The sequence below is a fragment of the Dreissena polymorpha genome, chromosome 2 (genome assembly GCF_020536995.1).
Source record: "Dreissena polymorpha isolate Duluth1 chromosome 2, UMN_Dpol_1.0, whole genome shotgun sequence".
Lineage (NCBI taxonomy): Eukaryota > Metazoa > Mollusca > Bivalvia > Myida > Dreissenidae > Dreissena > Dreissena polymorpha.
Genome location: NC_068356.1, coordinates 149,461,850 through 149,472,541, shown reverse-complemented (window position 1 = coordinate 149,472,541; position 10,692 = coordinate 149,461,850). Strand labels below are relative to the sequence as shown.

The 10,692-nt window shown below is 40.8% G+C and overlaps 1 long non-coding RNA gene across 1 annotated transcript; it reads right to left on the bottom strand.

The window, feature by feature from the left end:
- Positions 1 to 10,295, bottom strand: LOC127869404 (uncharacterized). Its single transcript, XR_008044543.1, has 2 exons — positions 9,789 to 10,295; positions 1 to 689 (listed from the first exon to the last, which is right to left on the bottom strand). It is a non-coding gene; the product is annotated as an uncharacterized LOC127869404 (long non-coding RNA).
- Between the last annotated feature and the right edge of the window lie 397 nt (positions 10,296 to 10,692).

The window sequence follows — 10,692 nt, the reverse complement described above, 5'->3', positions numbered from 1 at the left end:
TTCAACTTCAAACAACTTTTATTCAGTTTCCACGAATAATTCAACAAAATGTTATATTTCCAACAACAAAATGACATGCAACCTTAATTAAGGTTTTACAGTACTTTCAATCTTGCGACGGTAAACTGAGCGTCACACTGTGATATTTTTGACAATGAAAATTACACTCGTAAACGGGACTTCGTCGAATTTAAGGAACAATGACAATTGCCAACGATCATAACCAAAATAGATTGAATACTTTAACGGATGCTCAAGTTTAATGAAATATGTTAAATGTTCGCTTTATTATCTGCTTACAAAGGTATTACTGTTACTATAAGTTACTTAAATTACTCACGAAAAGAAAAAGTACTTTTTAAGAAAAAAATTGGCGTGGATGTTGCCTGCCTTAAGGTTTTGACTAGAATGAATCTTGTGACCAAAATTTGGTCACTTTATATAGCCGCGGCGTTCCACTTGTGACCAGAAATTTGTCACTGTGACCAGAAGTTGGTCACTGTGACCAAATATTGGTCACAGTGTGACCAAAAACGGGTCACAATAACTGCCGTGACCAATTATGGAACGCTCGCACGCTTAACACTTATAAATAATAAAATAGACTTTAAATGACAAAACAATTTAAAACAGACTATATGAACTAAATAATGACCTTACGTCTGCTAAAAATAGTGCAGCTTTCTTACCTAAAGCTTAAATATAGCGCCGGTGAGATTTATGTTTACACCGTTGTGTGTTGCTATGCAAAAATTACCCACAAGTCGACATTCCAAGATGGCGGACAGTGGAAAAATCACATGCCGATTTCTACTGAACATTACAAATAACAATACAAATAATGAAGATATTCGTATAACATGCATGGATTAGCAAAATATGTGTACTCAACTTTCACGGAGAGTTATTTTAAGCTATAAACATTCAGTGTTAAACATAGATAATCGAAGTAAAAGTGTGTTTACGAGCGGACCGTTTTCAAGTCAACTTTACAAGAAAGAACAGTGGCAGGATTCTTGGTCAAAAATGGTAAATTACAAACATGGTTTGATTTATATGTTAGTGGGTCTGTGTATTATCAGATTCATATGCATATTCTACTTATTATGTTTGTAAAAACACCAGACCAACCGAATGTCACTGTACACACAAGTATTTAAAAGGTAAACATTTTTGTACTTAAAAACCAGCTCACTACATTACCCCCCACAAATTTTGGCTAAACTCCCGTAGCCAACATATCACTTTAATTAAATTCCACTAAAATGTCAGGTTCCTGAATATCCATGTATAACTGTCAATAACGAGCTTTCGTAGAATTAATGTTATAAGATAACCGTTCAAATTTAAAGAAGGCATCCTAATTAATTTAATTCTAGAAAATTCAACAAAGCGCACTGTTTTAATAATTTTCTTGCATTAATAGCACTGCGATTCTGTTAAATACACACAATATTTTAGTGAACAAAAATATTAGTTAACTGATAGTGGGATGTTTACTTGAAGTCAAGTATTTGTCATCAATGCGCTCCCATAGACTGTTTTAATTGTTTAATATGTTCTGTACACCATGACTTTTAAATCTGTTCAGTGCGACTGTGTAGTTGCAACTCCCTGTAAGGTTCCCTAGAACATCTAAAACGAAAGGTCCTTTTTGACTGGATCGCCTACTGGTTGCCCTAGAGGTTCCACGTTCTCTGACGCTGATCTCTCATACAGCAGTAGTGGATGGTCTGGTGGCTCCGTCATTACAACATCATCTATAGCCTCATTCGCCCTCCTCGCCGCAACTTCCAATGTATCACGTACCGTTGACTTTACCGCGTCGTTATGATTGCCGCTTGTCTCGCCCCTAACACTTTGTTTGCATTCGTAATCTCGCCAAATATGCGAACAGGCTTTTGTTCCCCTCAAGGGACGACCGCTACAACACACCCCAGATGTGTGTCTCATCTTCGTAGCTTCCGTCATCTTCACTCGTCGCTGGGTATCCCTCGACTCGATCGCAGTGCATCCAGCACTCTGCTCACTACTGTCCTTGTTCAAAATGCAAGCTTCATCAGAAACTGTGTTTTGTCCACATGGTTAAGCTGCCTTTTCTATTACATTTACTCTTTTGGCTGATTCACACTTCATGCCTGGTATCTCAAAGCCATTCAACACCATAACGTTCCGGCTAAACAAAATGCCCACTAACTCATCACCTAGTACATCATAACCAATCAACGCGTCATCCTTAATATCTGCCACAACCGCCTCACGCTCCAACGTGATTGGTCCTATCCTGAGTTTAAACAAGCCCGTACCTAATTCCGTTATAGGTAACCCATTGGCTCCCATTAAACTCACAGACCTATTTAAGGCTGGTTTCTCCTGCATGCTCATCTTGTTATAAATATTCTGGGATACCACGGATATTGTCGCCCCTGTGTCCACAGTAAACGCAACTGGTATGTCCCCGACATACCCCTCGACATAAAGCCCCTGGCTACGCCGACTTACATAGGACACCCCTTTGGCGAAATGTACTTCTCGGTTTTCATCAGTGATTCGCGCTTTAGGTGGATTTTGATATTCTGTTGATAATGATTCAGTGTTCGTATGGCCTTCAGATTTATTTTCTAATTGGACCACTCTTTGGCCGCAAGAGTCGGTCCTTGCACATTTAAATGGTGATCTGATGCGACAATGAGGTTTTCTGAGCTGCCATCTGGTGTACCTGGACATTCCCTTGCATAATGCCCCTGCTTATGGCATCGGAAACATTCTACGTTTTGCTCTTCCGTTACCCGACCATCTACTGGACCCATTCTGTCGCTCTAACTTTTCAATTCTGCTCAGCAGCTCCTTGATATCATTGTTATTTGTTTCATCGGTTTCAGCTTCCATCTGCTTTCTCGCCCACTCACTCGATCCTTTAGGTGTCCATGTCACAGTCCTTTTCGCTGCTGCACCCTCTCCTTCAGCATCTCGAGACGACCGGAAGTCGCGATCACCTGAATAGCTTGGAGTTACTCTCCGAGCATTGTGTTTGTCCCTTCGTTCACCCCTACCGGACTTCCGTATCTGGATGTAATTCACGGCGTAATAGACCGCCTCGTCAATGTTCCTTGGGTCCTTATTGAACTCAATTTCAAATTTAAGCTCATCATCACTAAGGCCGTCGAGAAACCTTCTTACTAAGTCTTCGTCCCTGGTGCGCCGGTCTCTGTTACTGTGCGCCTTGTCATAGAGACGCTTGAGCTCAGCCGCATACTCCTCTAAACTTTCACCATGTCGCTGGGACCTTCTGCTGAACTTAGCAGCGAACGCACCCGGTTTCTCAATCACCCTGAACCGGCTATTAATTTCATCAATTAGCTCGTGGTAATTGTTGATGATACGCGGCGACAGCTGCGTAAACACAAATTGGGCTGCAGCACCTTCTAATCTAGGAAGCAGTTGGTTAAGCCTCTCGTCTTCGCTCCAGTGGTACCTGCTCGCAATAATTTCGAATTGGGCAATCCAGGTAGCCCACTTTTCCTTTCCAGAGTAAGTCGGCAGTTTTACCGGAAGCGGTTTAGCGACAAGTGGAGTGACGTACCTAACCCCATGTGGTTCAATGTCGTTCAAATACCGCACTTCCGGACCGTAGCTCGAACTGTCCCTTGGTTGACCAGCCTGTCTGCGATCGTAGTTTAACATATCCTCGTCCCGGTCACGCCGTTCACTGTCATATCGATGGACAAACGTACACCTTTCTTCTTCTCCGGTGCCATCCTGGTACATTGGCATACTGTAACGTCTGTGGGAGGTTATGTTTTCCTGAACCTGTCGACTCCCGTCTCTGTATTCTCTCCTTTGCAGAGGCCCTACTACCCCGTTCCGCGTACATGTAGCCGATCGGGACTCAACCGCGCTTGCCCCGGTGCTCGCATCCTTGTTATAATTTGTGTCCATGCGACTAGCGGTACTGAATGTTTGACGATCTTGTTTCAATTTATTCAACTCAATAATAACATCTTTGAGAACAGTTGCAAAACTCGCCAACTGCGTTTGGATCCCCGAAGCCTCGCTCGATTGGTCCCCGTCGGCGGTGCTATCCGCGTCGTCGTCCCATTCCCTTTCGTGGCTTGCCCGTAGGTCGCTGTCTTCCCCTCTCATTTTCGATCCGTCGTTGAAAACTTATTTCACTATCAACTCGATTTGGGGAAAGCATGTTTAGAAATGTTTATTACTTTTCTCGCTTAATATTATTTTTAGTTGATATTTGTTTGGAAATACATTCTATTTTATTTATTTAATGTGCATGTCAACTCTAGTGTAGTTTATTATTTATTTTCTGTTAGATATGCTAAATATCTCGTTTATAAATAATTCGGTAGCGTAAATATCAAGCGTTAGTTTATTGCGGTTTTAGTTTACATTAACACCAAATGTTTATTCTGCGTATTGTTCATTTCACTAGACCAGCATATAACAGCTGATCCCTGCGCTGCCACCATAAATTATGTTACGCTCCGTTAGTGCGCTCCTTATCAATGGTGGTTAATGTTTAACTCAAAGTCCGATTCAACTACAAACAACTTTTATTCAGTTTCCACGAATAATTCAACAAAATGTTATATTTCCAACAACAAAATGACATGCAACCTTAATTAAGGTTTTACAGTACTTTCAATCTTGCGACGGTAAACTGAGCGTCACACTGTGATATTTTTGACAATGAAAATTACACTCGTAAACGGGACTTCGTCGAATTTAAGGAACAATGACACTTGCCAACGATCATAACCAAAATAGATTGAATACTTTAACGGATGCTCAAGTTTAATGAAATATGTTAAATGTTCGCTTTATTATCTGCTTACAAAGGTATTACTGTTACTATAAGTTACTTAAATTACTCACGAAAAGAAAAAGTACTTTTTAAGAAAAAAATTGGCGTGGATGTTGCCTGCCTTAAGGTTTTGACTAGAATGAATCTTGTGACCAAAATTTGGTCACTTTATATAGCCGCGGCGTTCCACTTGTGACCAGAAATTGGTCACTGTGACCAGAAGTTGGTCACTGTGACCAAATATTGGTCACAGTGTGACCAAAAACGGGTCACAATAACTGCCGTGACCAATTATGGAACGCTCGCACGCTTAACACTTATCAATAATAAAATAGACTTTAAATGACAAAACAATTTAAAACAGACTATATGAACTAAATAATGACCTTACGTCTGCTAAAAATAGTGCAGCTTTCTTACCTAAAGCTTAAATATAGCGCCGGTGAGATTTATGTTTACACCGCTGTGTGTTGCTATGCAAAAATTACCCACAAGTCGACATTCCAAGATGGCGGACAGTGGAAAAATCACATGCCGATTTCTACTGAACATTACAAATAACAATACAAATAATGAAGATATTCGTATAACATGCATGGATTAGCAAAATATGTGTACTCAACTTTCACGGAGAGTTATTTTAAGCTATAAACATTCAGTGTTAAACATAGATAATCGAAGTAAAAGTGTGTTTACGAGCGGACCGTTTTCAAGTCAACTTTACAAGAAAGAACAGTGGCAGGATTCTTGGTCAAAAATGGTAAATTACAAACATGGTTTGATTTATATGTTAGTGGGTCTGTGTATTATCAGATTCATATGCATATTCTACTTATTATGTTTGTAAAAACACCAGACCAACCGAATGTCACTGTACACACAAGTATTTAAAAGGTAAACATTTTTGTACTTAAAAACCAGCTCACTACATTACCCCCCACAAATTTTGGCTAAACTCCCGTAGCCAACATATCACTTTAATTAAATTCCACTAAAATGTCAGGTTCCTGAATATCCATGTATAACTGTCAATAACGAGCTTTCGTAGAATTAATGTTATAAGATAACCGTTCAAATTTAAAGAAGGCATCCTAATTAATTTAATACTAGAAAATTCAACAAAGCGCACTGTTTTAATAATTTTCTTGCATTAATAGCACTGCGATTCTGTTAAATACACACAATATTTTAGTGAACAAAAATATAAGTTAACTGATAGTGGGATGTTTACTTGAAGTCAAGTATTTGTCATCAATGCGCTCCCATAGACTGTTTTAATTGTTTAATATGTTCTGTACACCATGACATTTAAATCTGTTCAGTGCGACTGTGTAGTTGCAACTCCCTGTAAGGTTCCCTAGAACATCTTAAACGAAAGGTCCTTTTTGACTGGATCGCCTACTGGTTGCCCTAGAGGTTCCACGTTCTCTGACGCTGATCTCTCATACAGCAGTAGTGGATGGTCTGGTGGTTCCGTCATTACAACATCATCTATAGCCTCATTCGCCCTCCTCGCCGCAACTTCCAATGTATCACGTACCGTTGACTTTACCGCGTCGTTATGATTGCCGCTTGCCTCGCCCCTAACACTTTGTTTGCATTCGTAATCTCGCCAAATATGCGAACAGGCTTTTGTTCCCCTCAAGGGACGACCGCTACAACACACCCCAGATGTGTGTCTCATCTTCGTAGCTTCCGTCATCTTCACTCGTCGCTGGGTATCCCTCGACTCGATCGCAGTGCATCCAGCACTCTGCTCACTACTGTCCTTGTTCAAAATGCAAGCTTCATCAGAAACTGTGTTTTGTCCACATGGTTTAGCTGCCTTTTCTATTACATTTACTCTTTTGGCTGATTCACACTTCATGCCTGGTATCTCAAAGCCATTCAACACCATAACGTTTCGGCTAAACAAAATGCCCACTAACTCATCACCTAGTACATCATAACCAATCAACGCGTCATCCTTAATATCTGCCACAACCGCCTCACGCTCCAACGTGATTGGTCCTATCCTGAGTTTAAACAAGCCCGTACCTAATTCCGTTATAGGTAACCCATTGGCTCCCATTAAACTCACAGACCTATTTAAGGCTGGTTTCTCCTGCATGCTCATCTTGTTATAAATATTCTGGGATACCACGGATATTGTCGCCCCTGTGTCCACAGTAAACGCAACTGGTATGTCCCCGACATACCCCTCGACATAAAGCCCCTGGCTACGCCGACTTACATAGGACACCCCTTTGGCGAAATGTACTTCTCGGTTTTCATCAGTGATTCGCGCTTTAGGTGGATTTTGATATTCTGTTGATAATGATTCAGTGTTCGTATGGCCTTCAGATTTATTTTCTAATTGGACCACTCTTTGGCCGCAAGAGTCGGTCCTTGCACATTTAAATGGTGATCTGATGCGACAATGAGGTTTTCTGAGCTGCCATCTGGTGTACCTGGACATTCCCTTGCATAATGCCCCTGCTTATGGCATCGGAAACATTCTACGTTTCGTCTTCCGTTACCCGACCATCTACTGGACCCATTCTGTCGCTCTAACTTTTCAATTCTGCTCAGCAGCTCCTTGATATCATTGTTATTTGTTTCATCGGTTTCAGCTTCCATCTGCTTTCTCGCCCACTCACTCGATCCTTTAGGTGTCCATGTCACAGTCCTTTTCGCTGCTGCACCCTCTCCTTCAGCATCTCGAGACGACCGGAAGTCGCGATCACCTGAATAGCTTGGAGTTACTCTCCGAGCATTGTGTTTGTCCCTTCGTTCACCCCTACCGGACTTCCGTATCTGGATGTAATTCACGGCGTAATAGACCGCCTCGTCAATGTTCCTTGGGTCCTTATTGAACTCAATTTCAAATTTAAGCTCATCATCACTAAGGCCGTCGAGAAACCTTCTTACTAAGTCTTCGTCCCTGGTGCGCCGGTCTCTGTTACTGTGCGCCTTGTCATAGAGACGCTTGAGCTCAGCCGCATACTCCTCTAAACTTTCACCATGTCGCTGGGACCTTCTGCTGAATTTAGCAGCGAACGCACCCGGTTTCTCAATCACCCTGAACCGGCTATTAATTTCATCAATTAGCTCGTGGTAATTGTTGATGATACGCGGCGACAGCTGCGTAAACACAAATTGGGCTGCAGCACCTTCTAATCTAGGAAGCAGTTGGTTAAGCCTCTCGTCTTCGCTCCAGTGGTACCTGCTCGCAATAATTTCGAATTGGGCAATCCAGGTAGCCCACTTTTCCTTTCCAGAGTAAGTCGGCAGTTTTACCGGAAGCGGTTTAGCGACAAGTGGAGTGACGTACCTAACCCCATGTGGTTCAATGTCGTTCAAATACCGCACTTCCGGACCGTAGCTCGAACTGTCCCTTGGTTGACCAGCCTGTCTGCGATCGTAGTTTAACATATCCTCGTCCCGGTCACGCCGTTCACTGTCATATCGATGGACAAACGTACACCTTTCTTCTTCTCCGGTGCCATCCTGGTACATTGGCATACTGTAACGTCTGTGGGAGGTTATGTTTTCCTGAACCTGTCGACTCCCGTCTCTGTATTCTCTCCTTTGCAGAGGCCCTACTACCCCGTTCCGCGTACATGTAGCCGATCGGGACTCAACCGCGCTTGCCCCGGTGCTCGCATCCTTGTTATAATTTGTGTCCATGCGACTAGCGGTACTGAATGTTTGACGATCTTGTTTCAATTTATTCAACTCAATAATAACATCTTTGAGAACAGTTGCAAAACTCGCCAACTGCGTTTGGATCCCCGAAGCCTCGCTCGATTGGTCCCCGTCGGCGGTGCTATCCGCGTCGTCGTCCCATTCCCTTTCGTGGCTTGCCCGTAGGTCGCTGTCTTCCCCTCTCATTTTCGATCCGTCGTTGAAAACTTATTTCACTATCAACTCGATTTGGGGAAAGCATGTTTAGAAATGTTTATTACTTTTCTCGCTTAATATTATTTTTAGTTGATATTTGTTTGGAAATACATTCTATTTTATTTATTTAATGTGCATGTCAACTCTAGTGTAGTTTATTATTTATTTTCTGTTAGATATGCTAAATATCTCGTTTATAAATAATTCGGTAGCGTAAATATCAAGCGTTAGTTTATTGCGGTTTTAGTTAACATTAACACCAAATGTTTATTCTGCGTATTGTTCATTTCACTAGACCAGCATATAACAGCTGATCCCTGCGCTGCCACCATAAATTATGTTACGCTCCGTTAGTGCGCTCCTTATCAATGGTGGTTAATGTTTAACTCAAAGTCCGATTCAACTACAAACAACTTTTATTCAGTTTCCACGAATAATTCAACAAAATGTTATATTTCCAACAACAAAATGACATGCAACCTTAATTAAGGTTTTACAGTACTTTCAATCTTGCGACGGTAAACTGAGCGTCACACTGTGATATTTTTGACAATGAAAATTACACTCGTAAACGGGACTTCGTCGAATTTAAGGAACAATGACACTTGCCAACGATCATAACCAAAATAGATTGAATACTTAAACGGATGCTCAAGTTTAATGAAATATGTTAAATGTTCGCTTTATTATCTGCTTACAAAGGTATTACTGTTACTATAAGTTACTTAAATTACTCACGAAAAGAAAAAGTACTTTTTAAGAAAAAAATTGGCGTGGATGTTGCCTGCCTTAAGGTTTTGACTAGAATGAATCTTGTGACCAAAATTTGGTCACTTTATATAGCCGCGGCGTTCCACTTGTGACCAGAAATTGGTCACTGTGACCAGAAGTTGGTCACTGTGACCAAATATTGGTCACAGTGTGACCAAAAACGGGTCACAATAACTGCCGTGACCAATTATGGAACGCTCGCACGCTTAACACTTATCAATAATAAAATAGACTTTAAATGACAAAACAATTTAAAACAGACTATATGAACTAAATAATGACCTTACGTCTGCTAAAAATAGTGCAGCTTTCTTACCTAAAGCTTAAATATAGCGCCGGTGAGATTTATGTTTACACCGCTGTGTGTTGCTATGCAAAAATTACCCACAAGTCGACATTCCAAGATGGCGGACAGTGGAAAAATCACATGCCGATTTCTACTGAACATTACAAATAACAATACAAATAATGAAGATATTCGTTTAACATGCATGGATTAGCAAAATATGTGTACTCAACTTTCACGGAGAGTTATTTTAAGCTATAAACATTCAGTGTTAAACATAGATAATCGAAGTAAAAGTGTGTTTACGAGCGGACCGTTTTCAAGTCAACTTTACAAGAAAGAACAGTGGCAGGATTCTTGGTCAAAAATGGTAAATTACAAACATGGTTTGATTTATATGTTAGTGGGTCTGTGTATTATCAGATTCATATGCATATTCTACTTATTATGTTTGTAAAAACACCAGACCAACCGAATGTCACTGTACACACAAGTATTTAAAAGGTAAACATTTTTGTACTTAAAAACCAGCTCACTACAATACGCTAATTCTTCATATAAATTTCATTTAGAAGCAATTACTGATAAAGTATTCGTTCCTATTTGATAATATTGAATACGTTCTAACTGTCAAAGAAAATGTTATCATCAGTGATAACTCTATCACTAAAATATGACGTCATATGCGGACTAACGTGACGTCATAATCCAGACGGAAACATGAGTGATACGGTCGTGATGTACATGCATCACTAAAATATGACGTCTTATGCGGACCAACGTGACGTCATAAACCAGACAGAAACATGAATGATACGGTCGTGACGTACATCTCTATCACTAAAATATGACGTCATATGCGGACCAAAGTGACGTCACAAACCAGAAGGAAACATAAGTGACACAGGCGTGACGGTGTACGTGTTCAGGTGAG